The sequence below is a fragment of the Geotrypetes seraphini genome, chromosome 15 (genome assembly GCF_902459505.1).
Source record: "Geotrypetes seraphini chromosome 15, aGeoSer1.1, whole genome shotgun sequence".
Lineage (NCBI taxonomy): Eukaryota > Metazoa > Chordata > Amphibia > Gymnophiona > Dermophiidae > Geotrypetes > Geotrypetes seraphini.
This window is the reverse complement of record NC_047098.1, coordinates 3823562-3849875: the sequence shown is the minus strand read 5'-3', so window position 1 is coordinate 3849875 and position 26314 is coordinate 3823562. Positions and strand designations below refer to the sequence as shown.

General features: G+C 46.0%; 1 protein-coding gene across 3 annotated transcripts in view; it reads right to left on the bottom strand.

Annotated features, from left to right (window-relative positions):
- Window positions 1-26314, bottom strand: part of RAP1GAP (RAP1 GTPase activating protein) — a 196077-nt gene that overhangs the window by 75598 nt on the left and 94165 nt on the right. For all 3 annotated transcript variants that reach the window (XM_033922754.1, XM_033922753.1, XM_033922755.1), the window contains exon 2: window positions 13183-13276. The gene's annotated coding sequence lies outside the window, so the exon portion shown is untranslated. The remainder of the gene's footprint in view (window positions 1-13182; window positions 13277-26314) is intronic.

Here is a 26314-nt window from a genome sequence, read left to right as displayed (position 1 = left end):
TGACTTCCCGCGTCCTGGTTATTATGCACCTCTTTATGATGCCCAGCATCCTGTTGGCTTTTTTCGAGGCTGCTGCGCACTGTGCAGATGGCTTCAGTGATGCATCCACCAGCACACCCAAGTCTCTCTCAAGTCTGCTGTCTCCCAACAATGCCCCCCCCAATTTGTAGTTGAACAACGGGTTCTTTTTCCCTATATGCATGACCTTGCATTTTTCCACGTTAAAGCGCATTTGCCATTTGTTTGCCCAGTCTTCCAGCTTGTCCAGGTCCCTTTGCAGGTCCTCACACTCCTCCCTGGACCTAACTCTACCGCACAGTTTGGTATCGTCTGCAAATTTTATAACCTCGCACTTTGCCTCCTTTTCCAGGTCATTGATAAATATGTTGAAGAGTAACGGCCCCAGCACCGATCCCTGTGGCACACCGCTCGTGACTCCCTGCCAGTCAGAATATTGGCCCTTCACTCCGACCCTTTGCAGTCTACCCGACAACCAGTGCTTGATCCATCTGTGCACATCCCCTCCCACCCCGTGGTTCCACAGCTTCCTAAGCAGCCTTTCGTGTGGCACCTTGTCGAAAGCCTTCTGAAAATCGAGGTAAATGATGTCTATAGGTTCCCCATTGTCCACCCGACTGCTTATTCCCTCGAAGAAGTACAGAAGGTTCGTTAAGCATGACCTTCCCTTACAGAATCCATGCTGGCTTGTTCTCAGTAGGCCATTTCTCTCGATGTGCTCGCAAATACTGTCCTTGATCATAGCTTCCACCATCTTCCCTGTAATTGAAGTCAGGCTCACCGGCCTGTAGTTCCCGGGGTCACCCCTCGATCCCTTCTTGAAGATAGGTGTGACATTCGCCAATTTCCAGTCCTCTGGTACCTCTCCAGTTTTCAAGGATAGGTTGCAAACATGCTGGATTGTGCCCGCTATTTCTTGTCTTAGTTCCTTCAGAACCCTTGGGTGGATCCCGTCCGGGCCCGGCGATTTGCCGCATTTTAACCTGTCTATCTGTTTGAGGACATCCTCCTTACTTACCTCTATGTGTTCCAATTTTTCAGCCTGTTCCCCGCTCATGAGTTCCTCTGAGTCCGGTATATTAGATGTGTCTTCTCTCGTGAAAACCGACGAGAAGAATGTGTTCAACCTCTCAGCTACCTGTTTATCCTCCTTAATCACTCCCTTCCTATCCCCATCGTCCAACGGCCCCACCTCCTCTCTCGCTGGTCGCTTCCCCTTTACGTAACTGAAGAATGCCTTGAAGTTTTTCGCCTCCCTGGCCAGCCCCTCTTCATATTTCCCTTTTGCTTTTCTAACCTCTCGGTGGCATTCCTTTTGGCATTTCCTGTGCGCCTGGTGATTTTCCTCCGTTGGGTCCTTTTTCCATCGCCGGAAGGATACTTTTTTGTCATTTATTGCCCTCTTTACTTCTGTTGAGATCCAAACCGGGTCCTTTGACCGCTTGTTCTTACCGCCTTTTCTGAAACTGGGGATGTACTTTCTTTGTGCTTCCTGCAGGGTATCCCTGAATAGGGTCCAGGCGCTTCCTACAGTCTCCATCCTAAGGATGTTTCTGAGCTTCCTCCCCACCATTTCCCTCATAGCAACATAGTTCCCTTTCCTGAAATTGAGCGCAGTCGTTGCGGTCCTCCTTCCTGTGGGTGTCCCCCTTTCTAATGTGAATCTGATCGTGTTGTGGTCACTGTTGCCTAGTGGTCCTCCCACTTCTACCCCTCTTGCAGGCCCCCCTAATCCGTTTAGGATGAGGTCAAGAGTAGCACTCCCTCGCGTCGGTTCCCTGACTAGTTGCTCCATGAAGCAGTCCCTCACAGCTTCTACAAATCCTGTTTCCCTAGTGCAGTTGGAGTGACCCATACTCCAGTCAATCCCCGGGTAGTTGAAGTCCCCCATCACTGTTACACTTCCAGTCCTGCATTCTTGTCTCAGTTCAGCTTCCAAGTCGTGTCCGACTCCTTCCGGTGTACCAGGTGGGCGATAGTATAGCCCTAGTTTTATGACTGCACCCTTGTTTCATTTTCATTTCTATGCGTTTTTGCTGCTCTCGCCGCCAGCTTTTATCTGGGCGCTTACCGTAATATTTGGACATACGGATTCATACACCCATGGTTTTATTATTCAATATTAAGACTCCTGAGGCAGGCCTTTTGAGGCCGAAACACGGTCGTGTCGAGTCTGTTTTAAAAATAAAAGGATTGAGCACCATCTGGTCTCCTTTGTTGTTTTTGTGTCTCTCACTGATGTGAAGGAAGTTTCTCCTGTTGTCTCTTGTAAGAAAAATAATGCCACTTTGGCTTGTTGAATCCTGCTTGATTTTGTGAGTACTTGGCTGTTTTTAAACGGTCTATACATTTTGTATTGGCTTTTAATTGATAGCACTATTCACTGAATGTGTTGCTTCCTTCTGTTTTACTGGAAACAGGTGAATGTGAGAAAGTAATGACCTTTAACAGCAGAATTAGTTTTTAAACTTCCTGCAGTGACAATAGCTTGCTTTACTAGTTCATGCAGTAAGAGAAAAGGTGTAACCTTGGTCTTTGGATGGACCTTGGCTGTTTGTAAACTGACTATAAATTTGGTATTAACTTTCACTTGGTAGTATCATTCACTGAATGTGTTATTTCCTTCTCTTTTGTTGGAAACAGGTGAATTTATTTATTTATTCATTTTTAAAGCCTGTCCTCCTCAGGAGCCCAGAATGGGTTACAATAAAATAAAATTAGGTATTTAGAACTTCCCTATCTGTCCCAAAGGCCCACAATCTAGCTAAAGTACCTGAGAAAACAATTAATAAAATAGTAAAGATATAAAAAAATTCCAAAAGTGGTGAGGGAAGGGTACAATTCAAATAATAAAATAAAAAAGGAAATAAAAAGAATAAAATTAAAGTAAATCCAAAAGACTCAAAGTCCCAAAGCCATCCAAAGCAAGACAGAGAAGGTCTCTAACTACAGGTGAGGCAACCGAAGGCAGCAGATGATCAAGAAGCCGACTACGACCCCAGAGCCACTCTCCAGCTGGCCCTAAACATCAGCCAGCAGCACTTGATTTCCGCCAACGTGCCATCCCAGCTCAGCATCCTCCACCTGTAAGAGAGTTGTAATCAGTGAATCCTCATAGTCCTTGCACCTCAACTTGGACCTCTCAAGGGCCAGCTCTAAGACCAAAGGGGATGAATCCTCCCATCAGCACTGGCCCCTGCTGAAGCAACCCCTGGCTGGAGGGAAGGGCAAAAGGAGTTCCAACCAGCAGATGAATCAGATCAGCGTAGCAGGGCCTCCAAGGCCAATCTGGAGAGACCAGGATGACTGGAATGAGATGAGAAGCTACTCTCCTGAGGACATGGCCCACCACTGGCCATGGTGGAAACAAGAATAGGACGACGTCAGCCGGCCAGGGTAATAGACTGGCAGGCGCCCTCCAACGACTGAAGAATAAGCCTATCTTGGCATTGAGCCTGGTCACCATTAAGTCGATCAGTGGACGACCCCAGTAAAGCGCAATCAGCTGAAAGGCCCTCTCTAACAGCTCTCATTCCCCTGGGTCCAGAAAATCTGTCTGCACAATGTGAGCCGCTGAAAAACAGAGCAGTTGCTTCTCTGCCCAGTTCATGAGTAGAATGACCTCATTTGCCAGACGCTGGGTGTGAGTTCCTCCCTTGCTTGCTGAATTAAGCCACAGCTGTGGCACTGTCTGAAAACACCCTGACAGGAAAGCACTCCAAAAATGGCCCAAACTCTTTCAGGGCCAAACCAATTGCCCTGAATTCTAAGAGACTGATGGGCCGCTTCACTTTTACTGGAGTCCAGACACCCTGTGCTAGATGTGACAGGTAGTGAACTCCCCAACCAGAGGCTGGCATCTTCTTTTACCACTTTCCAATGCTGGATGGGAAAGGGAACACCTTTGAGCAAGTTGGTGCTGGAAAGCCACCATCAAATGCTCTTCCTGGCCTTGGCAGTCCACTGCAGGTGAACACCTCAGAGAAACCGGAGACCAATGACTGAGAAGAGACTGCCGAAGGGGCACACGTATGCCTCACCCATGGCACCGACTCCATCACAGCTGTCATTGATCCCAGCAGTCGGGCATAATCCCATGTTTGGGATTGGGCAATCTGCAGAAGTGAACAGGCCTGTAGCCGTAACTTCTCCACCTGCACTCAGAGAGAAATATCTTCTCCTAACTTGTTTCAAATAGGACTCACAGATATTCCAATCTCTACAACTGCACTAGTTTGATCTTGTCAAAATTGATCGCCCAGCCCAGGGACTGTAGGAGATGAAGAACTCATGCCATAGTGGACTGACTATCCTGAAGGGATGAAGCCTGAATCAGCCAGTTGTCCAGATAGGGATGAACATGGATGCCTTGGCAGTGAAGAAAAGCCGCCACCACCCCCATCATCACCTTTGAGAATATCTGCAGCGTTGTTGCTGGCCCAAAGGGTAGGGCCTTGAATTGGTGGAAGCGTAGCGTATTTGTTAAGGAGGGCCTTGAATCAAATGGACTGAAAATTCTACAGGAGTAGAAACACACTTTAGAATCCCTATGAGTAGAAATTCCATGTGTAAAGGGGAAAAGGAGAGTGATAGGAGTGTAGTACTGTCCGTCTTATCAGGATGTACGGACAGATACTGAAATGTTATTAGAAATTAGGGAGGCTAACAGACTGGATAACACACTAATAATGGGAGATTTCAACTACCTTCACTCACAGAAAAAATATCAAGGGAAGGTTAGGCAAAATATCATAAAGAAAATAAAACATCACACTTTACTCTCATCTAAAGAGGTGAAGTACCCTGCTACACAATCTTCCAAAAAGTGGAAAAAAAGACCTCAGTAAGAACAGTGCTCTGCCAAAAATAAGCTCATGCTACATAATCTAGCAGGTACAAAACAAACACACTCATCATACATAAAAACATAAGAGGAGATTTACTGGGTCAGACCAGTGGTCCATCTAGCTCAATATCCTGTCCTCACGGAGGCAATCCAAATCACAAATACCTGGCAAAACCCAAAATAGTAGCAGCATTCCATGCCACCAATCCAGGGCAAGCAGTGGCTTCTCCCATGTCTGTCTCAACAGACTTTTCCTCCAGGAACTTGTCCAAACCATTTTTAAAACCAGCTACATTAACCGTTCTTACCACATTCTCTGGCAATGCACTCCAGAGTTTAACTATGCTCTGAGTGAAAAAATATTTCCTCCTATTGGTTTTAAAAGTACAGCATTACTCTATGACATGTGAGGGAAGGAGGCTTTAAAGGGGGGTTCTTGGGAAAAGAGACCTGGTGTAGGAGGCCGTTAAAAGAAGACAGTTCGGAGGGCTGGAGCTCGGGACTGCAAAAGGTGAGTTGTGAGAGAAGGGGGTCTCAGTCTGGATTTGGGGGCTGAAAAGGAAGACAGTGGTGATAAGGAGACTGGGGCTAGAACTGAGGGCTGGAAGAACAGGTATGAGAAGGGGGTTAGGGTTGGGGGCTATAAAAAAGGAATGTGTGAGAGAAGGAAGCTGGGGATGAAAAAAGGGGGAGGTGGGAGAAGGGGGCTACACAAGGGGACATGTGAGAGAAAGGGGCAGGAAGAATAAGTGAAGATGCAGAAGCAAAGATTGATGGGAAAAGGCGGAATGGAGAGGGAGCTCTGTAGAGGTGGTGAAGGACAGAGAAAGGGGAGAGATTTTTAAGTTGGTGGAAATAGGGAAGGTAATAATAATAATAATTTTAATTTATATACCGCCCTACCACATAGTTCTAGGCGGTTTACATACATTACAAATTATACAATCAATGAATAAAATACAATTTGCTAAAATACATTAAGATCCAATAAAATCAATGTACATTTACCTATCAATTCTGAAACATCAGTTTATAAATTTGTCAAATAAATCAGTTTTTAATAGTTTCCTAAAAGACATATATGAATGTGCCTGAAAAATAATGGTACTTAACCATATATTCATTTCACCTGCCTGAAAACTGAGCAATCTATCGAAAAATCTCTTGTAACGACACGGCTTGTAGTTTTTGAAAGTTTGAAGAATCTGTCCCTCTCCACTTTCTCTATGCCCTTCATGATCTTGTAAGTCTCTATCATGTCCCCTCTAAGTCTCCGCTTCTCCAGGGAGAAACTGGGGCTCTTTTCCCTGGAAAAGCGGAGACTTAGAGGGGACATGATAGAGACTTACAAGATCATGAAGGGCATAGAGAAAGTGGAGAGGGACAGATTCTTCAAACTTTCGGAAAATAAAAGAACGAGAGGGCATTCGGAAAAATTAAAAGGGGACAGATTCAGAGCCAACGCTAGGAAGTTCTTCTTCACCCAAAGGGTGGTGGACACCTGGAATGCGCTTCCAGAGGGTGTGATAGGATAGAGTACGGTTTTGGGGTTCAAGAAGGGATTAGATAATTTCCTGAAGGAAAAGGGGATAGAAGGGTATAGATAGAGGATTACTATACAGGTCCTGGATCTGATGGGCCGCTGCGTGAGCAGACTGCTGGGTGTGATAGACCTCTGGTCTGACCCAGCAGAGGCACTGCTTATGTTCTTAAATAAATATTGCCCTTGGGTAATCCTATTAGGTGTATATCATTCAAAGGTAAAAGGGGAAATGGGAGCCTGAATATGGGGGTAAGGCATAAGAAAAATAGCCCTACTGGATCAGACTAATCTATTCTAGCACCCGTTAATGTAACGGGCTTAAACACTAGTGGTCTATCATTTGGCAGTTAAGATTTAATACTAAAAATGATTTGGGCCATGATTTGGGATGGAAAATCTAAAGGCAGCAGTATAGTGTAGGGGTGAAGAAAGAAGTATAGAACGTAGAAGCAATTGTATCGGAAGGAATTTGGGGTGCACAAAGAGAGGAATGGACAGCAGGAAGAAGGAAGTGATTAAACTCTTCCTAAGTCTCTGGTAAGACCTCATTGATTTATTTGGTTAGTTTTAAATCCTGTCCTTCCCAACGAGCTCAGAACGGGTAACAAGGTTGGCATACATAATTCACAGACAAATTATGAATTTACATGTGTTCAGTAACATTATTTATAGAGAGTCAAGTTTGGCATGCAATTTGGTCATCTTCAGTTAACAACCAGAGTGGATCTAGTTCAGCGTAAATTAGAATACATATGATTGAAAGGGAGTGACTGGATTTGCGAGAAGAGGTAAGTTTTTTTTTATTGATTTCCTTTCTGAATGTTAATACTATTAGCATAAGTTTTGGGTTTAAACATATATTGTTCCAAGATTATAGCATATTTAACTGCTCATATGTGGTTGGCATGATGCCAAATTTGTTTAATCATGAATTACTATAATTTGCATAGAGTTGCAGGTCTCGATGGGCAGGTCTTTAGCGGCTGTCATTTACTGTGGATAGGCTAAATGGTCATTTTCTATATGTGTTCCTATTTGCTCAGTTCCTAAAGCTTAAACTTCTGGCTTAGTTAACAGTTTGCTGTCCTAAAGGCATTAGCTTTCCAGGTGTTGCAAACATCTAGGCCTGCATTTCTGCTGAAATCACTTCATTCCAGTCAATATTGTATCAGATCCCCAGAATTCAGATTCTGTGACAGGTTTGGTTTAGAACCAGGGCTTTTTCAGTACAGTAGTTGATCCTTATGGAATGGTCTTCTTTAGGATGTCCTGGTTTACTGAGAAAAAGTCAAGGTCTTTTTGCTCTTCTGCTGGTTTGATTGACTTTCCAATGCTACACTGATCAGTCTCTTATTTGTGCTTTTTTGATTTTGTTCAGTGGTCCAACAATAGGGTTACAAATGCTTATAAATTATAAGCACATGAGCTTTTGGAGTTACACAACAATCTTGCCTTGCAGCTAAAAAGTATATATAAACTGAGAAGGTGAACAGAAAGAAAAGATTACTTGGATTGACATCACTGAATTGTAGGTTATGGCATTTTTGTTAATTCAAGTTAATGGGTGCTGTACTTGTTCTGTGAATCAATGGAAGTTTTCAGTGCTGTCAGCTTTCAGCAGAATTGGACTCATAGAAAACAATGCAAACAAATGGAACGGATGTGAGAGCTCCTCTACCTGAGCCAGCTCCTGGATCTCGCTCAAAATACAGGGAAAATTACTCACAATCAGCCGCTCCTGTTCTGGGGTTTCTCTCCCCAGCAGGTCAGTGGAGCTGGCCATCCTGTCTCCCTTTCTATTAATCAGAGTGGTTTCTCATGACAGAGTGGTGAGGTCACTGGTTACAGCTGCCTGGTTCTTGTGCGAGTGCTGCCGAGGGCTGCTTCCCTGCTCACATACTTTCAGTTCTGCAGTTTACAACAGAGCATGAGTGTGTGTCTTGTAGGTGTGGAACCATGCGCCCGCCATCAGTGCCAAAAGGGCAGGGCTTCCAACTTGAGTCAGCCTAAGGTTATCCATATTATGAACTGGTGCTATGTGAGGTTGGAGGAAGGGGGAGGGGGAAGTGGGATAGCTACCAGTTGATAACTCTGGATAAGGGTAGAAGGGGGGAGGGGGAGATGAGTGTATGTTTTTGAGGTGTAACTGTGAGTGCTTCAAAGAGTGAGACTTCAGCTGTTGTTTTGGAATTTTCTTTTTTCTAAATTTGTAGCTGGCTAATTCTTGCGTATTGCATTATCTCTGTATCCACTCATAGCATAATCTTTTGTAAACCGCATTGAACTAAGGGTTATGCGGTATAGAAATCTGTTATTATGTTATGAAAGAAAAACCTAAGCATTTGCATGGTAGAAACTTCCCTTGCTATACCTTTTATTTGATGCCATCCAACTGACCTGCATCCATTCCTTTGGGGACAAAAGCCATTGTGCAGGTTATGCTCAGTGTTGCTACTTAAAGTGGCTTACATCACACTAGAGAATCATCTTTGTCAATGTCAGCTCCTTCTCCGATGACATGGTTATGGGAAGATAGTTAAAGGAAGCTTAGTAACAAAGTGAGGAATAAAAGGGTTTTAATCTGATCCAATAGCCATCACACAGCGGTCTCATGTTTAAGCCATGACCTTTCTTAGTAGAAGAAAAAGGACATGTTCAAAGAAAACTCTGTGCACTGTCTACCCTGCAGTTTCTTAAAAGTATACACTGTGAATAGTGATATACACGGGACAGCATCCAAGGGCAAGAAGGGACAGCCAAATGCAATGTACAAAAATCTATACAAAATTGTAATCCAAAGACCCAACACGGAGAAACACGTCTTCCTCAGGGGTCTGTGAATCGAAGGCAAAAATTTTTCCAGGCTCCATGCATATGAGAGCCATTTATTTTCAACTACAATTTTGTTTAGATTTTTAACAAACATTCCTGGACCTTGTACATTGCATTCTGCAGTCCTTTTTTGGTTTTGGTGTTTGCCTTTTACTGCAGACCTGTTGGATTTCTCTTTGCTTTGCCTTGTGGACAGGGGGGGGGGAAGAAATGTGTCAATCAGGAGGTGGAGCTCAGATAAAAGAAAGCCAACACAAAACCTGGAAAGAGAAATGTTTAACCAGGTAATACAACCAAACAAATTGCAGAGTGTAGCCTATCCAGACAAACTGACTTCTTACCCTCCCTACAACTTGGCACCTCTTTAACATTCACGGGCCCAGGTCTACTATTCACAGCTCCCATGTACCAGCAATTGTCTGCATGTTCACATGTATTCACAGCTCATCCAAAAGCCACCTCTGGGGACTAGTGCTGCCCAATTCAGGGAAAACTGAATTGATTTTTCGATTCAATTTCATTTTCCCACCCAAATGGGAATTTTTTTTTTTTTTAAATACCCTGGTGGGTTTATTTTGTAGCCTTCCCACCCACCCCATCCCCCTTTGCCCTCTCCAACCCCATGCTAATGCTATGGTGCAATCAAAATAAACAAACAAAACAAAAAAAAAAGACTTTTCCTCTGTTAGCTCATGCTCACTCTCATAACACCAGCTCCGGAAGGATACATATTTCAATTCTGACCTATTGTAATCACAAAATAGAAAATACAATTATTTGTTTCTACCTTCCACTGCCATATCCAACATTTGTTTCTTTCCCACTCACTACCATCTCTCTCTCTCTCCTTGCCTTGTGCCCTGGGTCAAAATCCACTGCCAATTCCAGACTTTGTTCCTTTCATCCAGCTGCCCCGTATACCTGGAATAAACTACCTGAGTTCATTTGTCACACCCCTTCACTTCCCTTGTTTAAAAGCAACCCTACCTTTTTGATTTAGTCTTTAGTCCCCTAATCCTATTCCCCTCTGCTCACTGCTCACCACCCTAGCCAGCAGATTAGCCATCCCTCCTAACTGAATCCCCACCTTGGCATCCTGTTTAGATTATAAGCTCTTTCGAGCAATAATTAAAAGTAGTCCATGCAGCATCTTTTCTTTCTTCCCCTCCATGATCAAATGCAACATTTCTTTCTATCTCCCCATGCACCATCTCTCCCTGCCCTCCACCCTATGTCCAACATTTCTCCCTCTCTCTTCTCCATGCATTTCTACCATATGCAGGATTTCTCCCTCTCTACCCTTTCTACCTCTTTGTTTCATCTCTAACTTCCTCTCCTCCACCCCAACAATTCTTCCTCTCTCCTCTCCCCTCCTGAGCAGCAGCTTTTCTCCCCTCACATCCCCCTATGCAGCAGCACCCCACCGACCCTCCCACCGTAAGACCTGGCATACCTCTGGGCTTCCCTCTGCCACATCATCAGTGACATAATCAGTGATGTGCCAGAGGGAAGGCAGCCCGTTCAAAGCCTCTTCAAGGCCGGCCACTGCCACCACTGTTATTCACACCATCCAGCGTGTCTACTCTATTGCAGATTTTGGTATCATCTGCAAAGAGGCAACTCTTATCCGACAACCCTTCAGCAATATCATTTATAAAAATGTTAAAAAGAACAGGCCCAAGAACAGAACCTTGAGGCACACCACTGGTAACATCCCTTTCCTCAGAGCAATGAGAGGGCATATAATGAAGTTAAGAGGTGATAGGCTCCGGAGTAATCGAAGGAAATAGTTTTTTACAGAAAGGGTGGTAGATGCATGGAACAGTCTTCCAGAAGAAGTGATGGAGACACAGACTGTGTCTGAATTCAAAAGGGCCTGGGATAGGCACGTGGGATCTCAGAGAAAGAGATAATGGTAACTGCAGATGGGCAGACTAGATGGGCCATTTGGCCTTTATCTGCCATCACGTTCCTCTGTTTCTTTCTCCGTGCTAACTATCCATTTTCCATCTCTGTCCTCTCCTTCCGTTTCCCTTCCTTCCCCCGGAGGTCCAGCATCTTTCCTTTTTTTCATCTCCATCCCCGCAGTTGCAGCGATGGAGCCTACCATCTTCAGATCCACCATCTCTCCTTTTCTCAACTACCCTTCATCCAGCATCTCTCCCTCCTTTTCCACCACCCCAGGGTCCACCAGCTCTCCCTTTCTCTTCCCAACTACCCTCCTATCCAGTATCTCTATCTCCCCTCCCCCCTCCACACCATCCCTTGTGCCCAACTTCTCTCCCTTTCTTTCCTTCCCTCCCTAAATCCCATTGTCCACCATCTCTCTCTCTCTCCTCTGTTTTTAGACCCATTTATTCTTCCCTCCCCTCTCTCCCTCCAGTCCGGTATATACACGTCTCTTTGAACACCCCCCCTTCCCTCCCTCTGTGTACTTCTACACTAGGGTCCCCCTCCCCTGAAGGTCTGCATGTTCCCCCCAGCTTCCCTTGAAGGCCTGCATGTTCCCCCAGCTTCCCCTGAAGGCCTGCCCCCCACCTCGAAGGCCTGCATGTTCCCCCAGCTTCTCTGCTCTTAAGATAATATGGCAGCCTGCAGGATCGCTGGTTCTGTAGCGATCCTTGCAGCTGCCGTCATCCTCAGCGGCACGTTCCCTCTGCTGCAATCCTGCCCCTGATGTCAGAGGAGGGGCGGGACAGCGGCAAAGGAAACGTGTCACTGAGGACGACAGCAGCCACAAGAATTGCTACAGCACCAGCCATCCTGCAGGCTGCCGTTTTATCTTAAGGTAAGAGTGGGGAAGCTGGGGGAACATGCAGGCCTTCTCGACTGATCCTCCCCCTCGCCCCCTAAAGCAGTAGTGGCAGCGGATGGCCAGCAAGAGGCAGCGCTGCCGCTCCTGCTTTAGGAAGGCACGGGTAGGAGGGTCTGTCACCGAATCGGGAGGCCAATTTTTTTAAAAAAATTGAATTGATTCGATTTGGAAATCGGGCAGCACTACCTTAAATATCCTTATCATCAAGGCATTCTAATCCAAGAGCAAAAGGTGGGTGACTTGCAATAATCTTGCCTAAGAAGTTTTAGAGCTCCTCTTTGCATTTGTTCTGCTTCTCTGGCTTATCACCGTATCCTCATTATGCACCATATTCCAGTACACCCAATTGATGGAATATCTTAATCAGTTCTCTCTCCTGCATGAAACCTGGTGCTGGTGGCGCTCTTCCTTGGGGGGCGCGGTGGGTCCTTCGCCTTTTACGGAATTGGTGGGTAACCCTAAGTTTCCTGCTGGTTCGTTACATGCATTTTTTGCCTCAGTTCGGACGTCTGGGTGTCGCTTTGTGGGGCAGGTTGCTGAAGTGGGGTCGGGATCGGTTCCCTCTTTTCTGGCATGTCGGGACCGCTGGGGTTGGACCGCAGGGTCTATGTTTGCGTACCTGCAGATGCGCAGTTATTGTTTGGTGCTCCGTTCGCCGGAGGGCAGATTGCCCACCTTCACTTCCTTGGATCAACAGTTTTTGTCAGCCCCATCTGAGTTTAACACGCTCTCGGAGTGGTATAAAGTGGGGAGGGAACGACGGTCTGATAGGTTTCTTGATGCTATGGCAACGGATTGGGCCTCAGCTTTGGGTGAGCAGGTCACTGCTGTTGACATCACTTACCAAACTGTATATCTTATACTCTTGCTCAGCAAATTGTATTTCTATAATTTTGCTTTCTTAAAGTCTCTGCACTCTGTATTTCCTCTGACTATCTGCATATTGGAATTCGCTGAATGTCCAGCTCTCTTGATTGTAAACCGCCTAGAAGTCGCAAGATTGTGGCGGTATAGAAGAATAAAGTTATTATTATTATTATTATTGACTCGCTCCTTTACTTCCATATCTCTGTATACAAAGCACAGCTGTCTCATCATGCATGCAAGCCAAGCAAAACACAGCCTTACCTTGGGGTAGGGGGGAGGAGTATGAGAGGGGAGCCAGCCTAGGCGGGGTAGCTCTAGGATGTTGGTGAAGTGCTGGACCTGTCCATTGTTCCTCCTGAAAGACAAGAAAAAAGAGAAACTAAAGCCAGGTGCAACAGATGTGCTGCGATCAGAGGAACAGCAGCTAGAGACTTCTTTACAACTCACCACTTATCTACTGTAAATGCCTCCAATGCCTGCATTATAGCATCACCACAAAAATGATACAGAAATCCATGCATAACATATTATTGTTCTGTTTAATCAATAAAGACAATTTGAAAAATCTATGTATATACTGCAATGGCATGTGGGAAAGCTGAATTATTCTGCACAAAGCAGCCCAAGCTAGTAGAAATGAAGCAATTAAGCCCAGAGGGCTGCCGGCTGACTCGACTCTTGATCCAGTGGGTTTGCATTCTAACAGGGCAGGATTAATTCGTCGAGGGCCCCTTGCCCCACCCCACCCCCATTTTCTTCTTTATTTTCACTTTATTCCTTTTTTTCTTTTATTTTTAAATTCAAAACAAAGATTACCATACCAGTGCCGGTGAACAGGTTTTCTTCTATGCAACCTCCAAACATCTCTGAACAAATCTCCCCTTCCTTCCTAGAGGAAGTGATCTTCAGCTGGCAGGGCTTTGGGAAGTCCACCAATTTATATTTTGCATATGGGTAGGAGGCATTGGGCAAGAAAATTTAGTGCCCATCATTTTATTGGATTAATACATTTCTCACTTAGCTTTCAGAGGTTAAAACCTCTTTCTTCAGGTCAATAAACTATACTGCTGTTACAGTATCCCTGTCCTGACCTGAAGAAAGTAGTTATGGTCTCTGAATTAGTAAGTAGGGGAAGGGGAAAGAAGGTACAAGGCCTCGAGGCAAAATAAAATCAACAAAGAGAGGCACTGGAGATGTCACATCCAACCTATGGACACTAAGCCTTTATCTACAGTTTGTATCAAAATCTCATAACAAGCAAAGTTCCAAAAACAAACAACGAGGTCCCAACTAGGATCCGAGTTTTGGTGATAACATCGCCTTCTTCAGGGGACAATTTCATACTTGCAAAGCTCTGTGAACTGTGCGTGTGAAAACGTCAGTGTCTCTCCAGATGCAACCGGGGCTCTGATTGGCCCAGACACCTAAGGCCCCTTCCATAGGTGGGGCCTTAAACAACCTGGGCCAATCAGAGCCTCAAGCCCCTCCCTTTACATCCCAGGATGCACCAGGGAGGGGAAGGCCTGCCATTTTGAAGAGGCTGGCCTGGTGGCCAGAAGGAGTAGGCATTCCTCTGGCCAGCCATTGTAAGTAAGGAGGAGGGGGGGGGGGTCATCAGAGACACTGGGAGAGGTTGCACAGCGGCAGGAGGGAGTGGGCATCTCTCCCGCTACATTAGGCTTTGATTAGCTCAGATGCCTGTGGCCCCTCCTATAGGTATGGCCTTACACAACCTGGGCCAATTAGAGCCTCAGGCCCCTCCCTGTGCATCTCAGGATGCACTGAGGAGGGGAAAGCCTGCCATCTAGAATGGGCAGGCCTACTAACCAGAGGGACTAAGCACTCTCTGGCCAGCCATTGTAAGGTAAGGGGAAGGGGGGGGGGTTCATCGGAGGCACGGGGAGTGTCGGGGGGATTGTATGGCAGCGGGAGGGAGAGGGCATCTCTCCCACTGCTGGAGAGTGTCTGGGGGTGTATTGTTTGGCAGCGGGAGTGGGCATCTCTCCTGCTGTTGGGGGGGGGGGGGGGGTTGCTTGACAGCAGTGGCAAGAGGGTGAGAGCATCTCTCCCACTGGGAGGGGGGGTTAGCAGTGTCAGGTGATAGTGTGATGTGGCAGGAGAGAGTGGGCATCTCTCCTGCCAATCTTCAATTTGATTTTTTTTTTTTACTATTTTAATTTGCGTGGGGGGAGGGGGGGTCTGAGCTGTCAAACCTTACTTTCCTGTCAGTGCCTGAGCCAATCAGTGCTCAGGCACTGATCAGATAGTAAGGCAATGACAGCTCAAACCTGGCCGCAAATGTGGCACAAGGTTAGGGAATCACTCAGTGATTACAGAGCAGTGTATCGCAAACTGTGTGCCTTCTGAGATTTCAGGTGTGCCATGACACACTGGCGAGAAGGACAGTCGTCCATGCCAGCTGACTGCCTACAGGATGTGCCTCTCACGGTGAGAGGCATGTCCTGTAGGCAGTCAGCTAGCACAGAAGACTCTCCTCCTGGCCAGTGTCTCTCCTCCTTTCCCCACAAGTCCTGGATCCCTCCACCGAAGCGGGTTGCGGCCAGATGGGCAACCACACACTTCCGAGTGCCTTCTGGTCAGGGCACTGGATTTAGTGTGACGCTGGCCGGAAAGCTTGCGAGACACTGTTATAGAGAATCGCTCAGAGTGATCATTTTAATATTAATGAATACATTTGCATGGCCTTATCGGAGACGGCTAGAAAACTCGGAAAAGACCTTGCTAAGCTGTTTTGAGAATCTACACCTAAATTTCTTGTTCAACTTGTCAAGAGTGGAAGTGAAATCAGGGACATGTTTGTCCAAGTTTATGAAGATAATGCCATGAAGAAAATGGCAGTGTACAAACAGACTAAATGTTTTTCTGAGGGGAGAGAAAGTGTCACTGATGGAGAGGTCAGGGGAGCCAGTAACGAGCAGAACTGATGAAAACATTGCAAAAATTTGTCAAGTTGTGCATCAAAATCATCAGCTGACTGTGAGAAGCATAGCAAATAAACATTGATAGAGAACCAGGAAAATCTTAACTGAAAATCTTGGCATGAGAAAAATGTGTGCAAAAATGGTCCTGAAGGAGCTCACCGATGAACATAAGCAAAGAAGAGTCGAAGTTTGCCAAGATGATTATTTTGGGCCTTGTTATCACCAGTGATGAAACATGGGTGTACCAATATGACCCTGAAACAAAGCGTCAAAACGCACAATGGAAGTTGGCCAATTCTCCACGACCAAAAACGTTCCATCAGTCCAAATCGAGTCAAAACGATATTGATATCAGAGGGATTATTCATTATGAATTTGTCCGGGTGTCTGGATGGTTTTTCAAAACCCGGCACTTTTTCCGGGTTTTGAAAAGCTTCCATCTCTGGACCGGATTGGGAGAACATCTGCACATGTGCGGATGCAATGCAGTGATGTCACACACAAGCATGTAATGTCATCACGCCATATCGTCACATGCCCAGATGCCCTCCCAACATGGCTTTGATCACGAGAAGAGGTTGGGGGCGGAGCTGGGGTGGAACAGAGCGGGGTGAGATGGAAATAGGCGGGCCTAGGGTGGGGCCATGGTTCTGGATTTTACGATCGTAAAATCTGGTAACCCTATGCTTATCCCTAGATCTTTGTCAGATGTAACATTACTTTTTTAACTTGTTTTAATGATGGTAATCAGATTGATGGTAGTAATATTTTCTCCTTTTCAATCTGTCCAGAGGACATGCCTGGGTAAATCCGGACCTCTGGGAACCCTAGCTAAGCAGGACCTAATACTTATTTGTAATTTATGAAAATAATTGATATTCAGTTGATCCCACAGTATTTAGCAGATTACCCTTAAGTCTCCAATGACCTGTTCCTGGCAAGATCATCCTTCTCAGGCTATCTGCTGCTTCTGATACTATTAATCACCACCTACCCCCTTGATACGCTGTCCTCACTTGGATCTCACGCTTCTGTTATTTCTTGGTTTTCTTCGTATCTCTACCATCCCACTCTTAGTATATGTTCGGGTAGATCCCAATATCAATTAAGAGTAGCCATCGTGGTACAAGAACTTTGCCATTAGAAGTTAAATTAGGACATACCCCAATTCCGTCAGTAACTAGTAGAAAAATATTAGGGGAAATTTTGGAAACAAACTTATCATATCATTTACAAAATTTCAAGGGTCATGAAAAATTATCTCTTTCTTTAAGCTACGTCCGATCAGATCGATTCGCTCTTTGTTATTTCCAGAGGCTTTGAACAGCCTAGTACAAATTGATTACTGCAACACAGATGGAGCAGGCATCTTTGTGGACCAGGTGAGGGACCTCGAGAGATTCATTGAGGAGGCCTATAGGACGGTGGAGGAACGGGATCAGCAGCAGCACAGACGGATGTCGGTAGACGAGACCCAGGATCCACAAGGCGACACCGGGGAAGGACCTAGCGGAGGGACAACGCAAGAGGAGGAGACCGCGACTCACCAGGACCCCGAGGGAGAGACACCACACTACACCGAGGACACGGACCTGAGGCAGAGGAGGTTGCTGAGGAAAGGGAAGTCTGCTATTGTGGTGGGAGACTCGATCTTGAGAGAGGTAGACAGTCACGTGGCTGGAGGAAGGGAGGACCGGCTAGTGACTTGTCTCCCAGGGGCCAAGACACGAGACATCACTGACAGGATCGAGAGGATCCTGGACGGAGCAGAGACAGAGGAGACTGCGGTAATAATCCACGTCGGAACAAACGATGTGAGCCGGAGGCACTTCAGCATGGACGCACTGACTGACCAGTTCAGGGTCCTGGGACGAAAGCTGAAGCGGAGCACTCGGAGGATAGCATTCTCGGAGATCCTGCCTGTGCCGAGAGCAGATGCAAAGAGGCAGGCAGACCTCCAAGCTGTGAATGCATGGTTGAGGAGATGGTGCCAGGAGGAGGGCTTCCGCTTCGTGAGGAACTGGACGTCCTTCTGGGGAAAGAGCAAGCTCTACCGGCGGGACGGCCTGCACCTGAGCACAGCGGGAACCAGACTACTGGCAACCAATTTGAGGAAGGAGATCGAGAGGGCTTTAAACTGAGGAGAGGGGGAAAGCCGACAGCTGATCTGATGTTGACGCTTCGGACAACAGTATCCAGAACAGATGCTGAACGGGCTGACTGCAGGGAGGAAACAGAGGGACCGGAAGATCTCCAAATCAGACAGCGAGGGAAACATCAGGTAATGGGAGCTTGCTGGGAGAAGACTAAGGGGCTTGTGGACACAGGGGGACTGGGTGGCATAAGGGCGAAAGCCGAGGGTAATATAGAGGTACCACAAGGCGAGGGGGATCAAACAGAGGCGCAAGGGATGATAGCCCAGGAGGGGGCCGGTAGGACTAGAAATTCCAGAGGAAAAGCGGGGAAGTGGGGTGGCAGGAATGTGGGGAAGCTGAAAGCAAAGAAGGTAAAGGCTGAGGGCAAAGCAGAAACACAGAGAGCGGGAAAACTGCCAGAAATCCAAGGGCAAGTGGCCCAGGTAAATGCAGAGGTGGAAGAAAAACTACGGGACCTGCGATGCTTATACGCAAATGCAAGAAGCCTCACGGCCAAGATGGGTGAACTAGAAGTCGTGGCCAAGGGGGAGGACCTGGATATAATTGGAATTGTAGAAACCTGGTGGACAGAGGAAAATCAATGGGATGTAGCGCTGCCAGGGTACAAGCTCTATAGGAGGGACAGGACCCACAAAAAGGGGGGAGGCATAGCACTATATATAAAGGACTCTATTCACTCGGTCGGGATGGATATGGCAACGAAGGCAGAGGGGCTGGAATCGCTGTGGGTCAAATTACCGGGAAACAAGGGTGCGGGCATAAAACTGGGGCTGTACTATCGACCACCTGGTACGCCAGAGGGAGTCGGACACGACTTGGAAGCAGAATTGAGACAGGAGTGCAGGACTGGAAGTGTAACAGTGATGGGGGACTTCAACTACCCAGGGATTGACTGGAGTACGGGTCACTCCAACTGCACTAGGGAGACAGGATTTGTAGAAACTGTGAAGGACTGCTTCATGGAGCAACTAGTCAAAGAACCGACGCGAGGGGGTACTACTCTTGACCTCATCCTAAACGGATTAGGGGGGCCTGCAAGAGAGGTAGAAGTGGGAGCACCACTAGGCAACAGTGACCACAACACGATCAAATTCACATTAGAAAGAGGGACACCCATAGTTAGGAGGACCGCAACAACTGCGCTGAACTTCAAGAAAGGGAACTATGTTGCTATGAGGGAAATGGTGGGGAGGAAGCTCAAAAAAATCTCTAGGATGGAGACTGTGGGAAGCGCCTGGACCCTATTCAGGGACACCCTGCAGGAAGCACAGAGAATGTATGTCCCCAATTTCAGGAAAGGCTGCAAGAACAAACGATCAAAGGACCCGGTTTGGATGTCAATAGAAGTAAAGAGGGCGATAAAAGACAAAAAAGTATCTTTCCGGAGATGGAAAAAGGACCCAACAGAGGATAATCATCAGGCGCATAGGAAATGCCAAAAGGAATGCCACCGGGAGGTAGACTAGCAAAGGGGAAGTACGAAGAGGGGCTGGCCAGGGAGGCGAAAAACTTCAAGGCATTCTTCAGTTACGTTAAGGGGAAACGACCAGCGAGAGAGGAGGTAGGGCCGTTGGACGATGGGGACAGGAAGGGAGTGATTAAGGAGGAAAAAGAGGTAGCTGAGAGGTTGAACACGTTCTTCTCGTCAGTCTTCACGAGCGAAGACACATCTAATATACCAGACTCAGAGGAGCTCATGAGTGGGGAACAGGCCGAAAAATTAGAGCACATAGAGGTAAGTAGGGAGGATGTCCTCAAACAGATAGACAGGTTAAAATGTGGCAAATCACCAGGCCCGGACGGGATCCACCCAAGGGTTCTAAAAGAACTAAGACAGGAAATAGCGGGCACAATCCAACATGTTTGCAACCTATCCTTGAAAACTGGTGAGGTACCAGAGGACTGGAAATTGGCAAATGTCACACCCATCTTCAAGAAGGGATCGAGGGGTGACCCCGGGAACTACAGGCCGGTGAGCCTGACTTCAATTATAGGGAAGATGGTGGAAGCTATGATCAAGGACGACATTTGCGAGCACATCGAGAGGAATGGCCTACTGAGAACAAGCCAGCATGGATTCTGTAAGGGAAGGTCGTGCCTAACGAACCTTCTGTACTTCTTTGAGGGAATAAGCAGTCGGGTGGACAATGGGGAGCCCATAGACATCATTTACCTCGACTTTCAAAAGGCTTTCGACAAGGTGCCACATGAAAGGCTGCTTAAGAAGCTGTGGAACCACGGGGTGGGAGGGGATGTGCACAGATGGATCAAGCACTGGTTGTCGGGTAGACTGCAGAGGGTTGGAGTAAAAGGTCAATATTCTGACTGGCGGGGAGTCACGAGCGGTGTGCCACAGGGATCGGTGCTAGGGCCTTTACTCTTTAACATATTCATCAATGACCTGGAAAAGGAGGCAAAATGTGAGGTTATAAAATTTGCAGACGATACCAAACTGTGCGGCAGAGTTAGGACCAGGGAGGAGTGTGAGGACATGCAAAGGGACCTGGACAAGCTGGAAGACTGGGCAAACAAATGGCAAATGCGCTTCAATGTGGACAAATGCAAGGTCATGCATATAGGGAAAAAGAACCCATTGTTCAACTACAAATTGGGGGGGGTATTGTTGGGAGACAGCAGACTCGAGAGAGACTTGGGTGTGCTGGTAGATGCATCACTGAAGCCATCTGCACAGTGCGCAGCAGCCTCTAAAAAAGCCAACAGGATGCTGGGAATCATAAAGAAGGGCATAGTATCCAGATCACGGGAAGTCATCATGCCATTGTATCGAGCGATGGTGCGTCCACATCTAGAATACTGCGTTCAATATTGGTCGCCGCACCTCAAGAAGGACATGGCGGTACTTGAGAGAGTCCAAAGGAGAGCAACGAAAATGGTAAGAGGGCTGGAACACTGCTCATATGCCGAGAGGCTGGATAGGCTGGGGCTCTTCTCTCTGGAGAAAAGGAGGCTCAGGGGAGATATGATAGAGACCTTCAAGATCATGAGGGGCATAGAGAGGGTGGATAGGGACAGATTCTTCAGACTGAAGGGGGCAACAAGTACGAGGGGGCATTCGGAGAAACTGAAGGGAGACAGGTTCAAAACAAATGCAAGGAAGTTCTTTTTCACCCAAAGGGTAGTGGACACTTGGAATGCGCTACCGGAAGAAGTGATCAGGCAGAGTACGGTACAAGGATTCAAAAAGGGATTGGATGGATTCCTGAGGGATAAAGGGATCGTGGGATACTGAGGGAGGAGCTGGGATGTAACACAAGTATAGGAAGTTACCCAGGTAATGAGTACAAACCAACCAGGTCGTGCATGTGCAAGACCGGAGGGCTAGGACTTCGATAGGAAGGCAGGACTTAAATGGGAAACCAAGGTGGCAAGGGAGCCCCTTCTGATGATTCAGACAGGTCTTGACCTGTTTGGGCCGCCGCGGGAGCGGACTGCTGGGCAGGATGGACCTGTGGTCTGACCCGGCAGAGGCACTGCTTATGTTCTTATGTTCTTTATAAATCAGTATGTCACGCTCCGTCTCTGGCTGTGTTCAAATCTAGGCTAAAAGCCCACTTTTTCAAGGCTGCTTTTAACTCCTAATTTTTAACAATTTATTTTCTATCATTCCCTCTGTGAGAAATGCCTTAACTCCTATTTGTCCCTTTTGATTAAATTGTAAGCTCTTTCAAGCAGGGATTGTCTTTTCATGTTTAACGTACAGCACTGTCTACGTCTGGCAGCACAATAAAATCTTTACAATTTAAAAACAAAATCAGTCCTAAAATTGTTACTCCCTGAAGGGATAGTGGAAAAAGTCAAGCCTCCCTTAAGCATTTAGAATCTGTGAGATCAATTGTAAAATGAACTCCAGTAGGCAAGGAACACAGTTTGAGAGGACAACGGGCCGATCTCCTTGAAAGGATCATAGCCAGAGCAGGCCAAAGTTCTTTATAGAGAACACAGCAGCACCACAGCCAGAGTGAAGGTCACGTCTCCTTGAAGAAGATAACAAAAAAAGCTTGTTTGTGGCAAGGGTGATAGATAAGATCATAATTATACTACATTAGAGGAACTTAAGAGCAGACTTAATTCTTTATTGGATTGCTGATATCTGCCAGCTGCTGCCAGAATTAATATTTGCAGAGGCAAATAAAATTATGAAAAAATAAACAGAAATGTCAGCAAGAACTGGAACAACTGTATCCATAAAATAAACAAAAAGGTTTAAAGCCAGCTGAATGTGCAGCCTAGGACAGAGAAAGCGAGGAAGACATAAGCAGAGCTCCTATGATGACACCTGCTGGCCAAGCAGAAAACCACAATAAAAAGGGCTCCTGCAAACTGCTTGAATGTAGTATCCATTGTAGAAATGTGTAGAATGTGTGCAAAAGCAGTAGCAGCTGAGCATTGCTCCTTCTTAAAAGAAGGCTGTGGGTAAGGCTTGGGACCATTAGACTACCAGAGATTTTTGAGGGGATGTTGGAAGGGAGGATCGAGGGGTCAAGGTAGGGAATCCACTACACTACCAGGGAATTTTAAGTAGTGTGGGCACCAGGGGATCTCTCTAGGAAGTGGGTTCTTTCTGGGGGTCAGGCAGTGGGGGAACTGGAAAGGGTCAACTAGATTAGACTACCAGGGATTTTAAGGGTGAGGGTGGAGGTCATTTGGGGCCGTGAACTTTATTTTTTTTAATGTCTCCCTTTCTCTCAGAGTGTGAGCCAATCATTACCAATTCCCAGATCATTTAAACATAGGTTGCCAGATTTCCCCTTTAAAAAATGAGGACGCTACTAATTATCACTTATATAGCATTGAAAGACGTATGCAGCACTGTACATTTTGACATTTATAGACGGTCCCTGCTCGGAAGAGCTTACAATCTAACTTGGATAGACAAGACATAGAGGGCAGGGGATGCAGGGCCCAAGATGAGAGGAGTAGGAGTCAAAAGCAATCTCAAAGAGGTGGGTTTTTAAACACTGTCAGAGACAGAGCCCGCCTTAGGGATTCGGGCAGTTTGTTCCAAGCATATGGTGCAGCAAGGCAGAAGGGAAGGAGTCTGGAGTTGGCCCCTCCCCATTCCAACCTCAGACCTGCCCCCACGCAAACTTCTGGTCTCCTTCCCCAAGCTCAGGGTCATGTCTGGAGGGCCTCTGCACATGCACGGATGTCGATGCAATGACATCAAGCGCATGCACACTTGTATATGATGTCATTGTGTTGATGTCCGTGCATGTGCAAAGGGCCTCCAGACGCGGCCCTGAGCTGGGGACTTCCAAAACCCTGACAAACTGCCGGGTTTTGGAAATTCCTCCAGGCACCCAGTCCTCTAAAAAAAGTACATGTCCGGGTTTCCCCGGACATCTGGAAACCCTATGACTGGAGAATCTTGGAGAAATGCCATTAGACTCAACCAAGTAGTGCAGCCTTAGCCTGCGTAGCTGGGAGCTAGACCAGGGACTAGATCAGTGTATCTCAAACGTTGTGCCCTGAAGAGAACCAGAATTTGACTTTAATTTTAAAAATTCCCTTCATAAGTATACACGAGAATAGATGACATGTACTGTACATCACGTACACAAGTCTGTCAATCTTGTGAGCTTCTGTGTGCGTAAGGATACAAGCATCATTCTTTGATGTGATTGCAAGTAAATTTATTTTTATTTTTTTATGCATAACTTGAGCAACAAAGCAATCAAGGGATTGTTACTGTTTGGATCTTCTTATCTTTGTGAACTTGGATTTTCAGCTCTGATAGAAATTAAATTAAAAAAAAGAGAATGACTGCAGATGGTGGATGATGAAATGTGCATTTGCTTGTCGACTATCGAACCACATTTTGAGTTAATTATGCTGCTTATCCTAGGAATAAGTAGTGGAATTCCCCAAGTCATCTCAATAATGGCCTGTGGACTTCTCTTTTAGGAAATTATCCAAACTTATTTAAACCCTGCTAAGCTAACGGATTCACCACATTCTAATACCAGAGTTTAATTACACTTTCTGTGTGAAGAAGCATTTTCTCCGGTTTGTTTTAAATCTACTATTTAGTAGCTTCATCGCATGACCCCTAGTCCTAGCATTTTTTGGAAAGAGTGAACAAGCGATTCACATCTACCCTTTCCACTCCACTCAGTACTTTATGTCTTCTATCATATCATCCCTGAGCCGTCTCTTCTCCAAGCTGAAGAGCTTTAGCTGCTTAAGCATTTTCTCATAGGGAAGTCATCCCATCCCACTGTCGTCCTTCTCAGCACCTTTTCTAATTCTGCTATATCTTTTTTGAGATACAGCGAGCAAAACTGCACACAGTATTCTAGGTACAGCCGTACCACAGAGCAAAATAAGGGCATTATAACATTTTCATCTTTCTTTTCCATTCCTTTCCTGATAAATCCTAACCATTTATTTGCTTTCTTAGCTGCTGCCTCCGTACAGTGAGCTGAGGGTTTCAACGTATCCTCAATGAAGTTTCTTAGATCCTTTTCCTGGACAGGGACTCTTAACATTGAACCAGGCATCATTTAGCTATAGTTCGGGTTCCTCTTTCCCACATGCATCACTTTGCAGTTGCTCACATTAAATGTCATCTGCCATTTTGATTCCCAGTCTTACAAGGTCTTTTTGCAATTTTTCACAATGGGTACAAGTGGATCGATTTTTCACTGTCAAAAATTACAAAGTCTAGGAGACACTCGATGAAGTTACAGGGAAATACTTTTAAAACCAATAGGAGGAAATAATTTTTCACTCAGAGAATAGTTAAAGCTCTGGAACGCATTGCCAGAGGTTGTGGTAAGAGTGGATAGCATAGCTGATTTTAAGAGGGGTTTGGACAATCTCCTGGAGGAAAAGTCTATAGGCTGTTATTGAGCCACTGCTTGCCCTAGATCGGTAGCATGGAATGTTGCTACTCTTTGGGTTTTGGCCAGGTACTAGTGACCTGGATTGACCACCGTGGCTATTCTTATGTTCTCTTGCGATTTAACAACCTTGTGTCATCAACAAATTGAATTCTCAGATAACATGCCAGCTCCCAGAGCTCCCTGCTCTCTCACAGCTACAGCCCTTTCAAACGGGCTTTCCTCCGATACTTCCTCCAAACAGGGGTCTCCCAACTGAGCCACGAACGGAGCAGGGTGCGGCAATGGACCAGCCACTGGAGGGGAGAGGGAAACCTCCAACCCGACATCATCGGCAGCTCCTCTCACTGGAGAAAGCTCAGGGGACCCTCCAAAACAGAGCGTTGAGTTGGAGTAGAGGTCCTTGCCATGAAGGGGTCAAGGCAGACAGTACCCTTCCTCTTGGTATGCAGCATCAGGTATCTTGCTCGTTAGAAAAAAAGAGAAATGAGTTTGACAATGTACATGCTGTCGCTAAACCACTGCCATCTTAACTCCTCCTCAGTAGTTTTTTTATGAGGTACTTTGTTAAATGCCTTTTAAAAATCCAAATACCCAATATTAACCCTTCAAAGAAATGCAGTAAAATGGTTAGCAAGATTTCTCTTGTCTAAATCCATGTTGGCTTCCTCTCATGAATCCAGGATTAAAAATAGTTTCTACCTTTTTACCCAGCACCAATGTCAGATCCAAGGCTCTATAATTTCCCCGATCACCTCTGGAACCCTTTTTTTAAAAATTGGTGTCATGTTAGCCACCCTCATAGTAACTCTGCAAGTTCAATTTTCAATTCTATCAACACTCTGGGATGCATACCATATGGTCCAGGCGATTTTCTACTGTCAAACTGACCCGTTATATCTGCCAGTGTTACAGAGATTTGTTTGCGTTTCTCTGAATCATCAGAACTGAATACCATTTGGTAACCCCCACCCCCTTCCAACATCTTCCTAGGTGAAAACCAAAGCAAATAATCGGTCATCTAGCGGTCCAAATGATTCTCTTCCCAGCTTCTTGCTTTTAATATATCTAAAAAAGTTTTTACTATGCGTTTTTATTTCTAGTGCAAAAAATTAACTAAGTAACCACAAACTAAAAATAGAAATAAAAATTAAACTGAACCCCTAAGAAGTCAAATCCTGCAATCAGTGCAACACTAGAAAAAGAGAAACTGCTCACTACCACCAATCACTTTAAGATTTCCATTTCACTATTCCCAATTAATTCTATGGGGGGGGGGGGGGTTCTTGGAAAATTTAGATGCAAGTGTTTCAGAAGATGTATCTATTTCTTTGGCGCTGAATCCAACACCACTGGGTCTCACCCACTCCATGAGTGGAGTGGTGTCCACCCACTCTACCTAACAATACTATCCATAATCTCAAGTCTTACT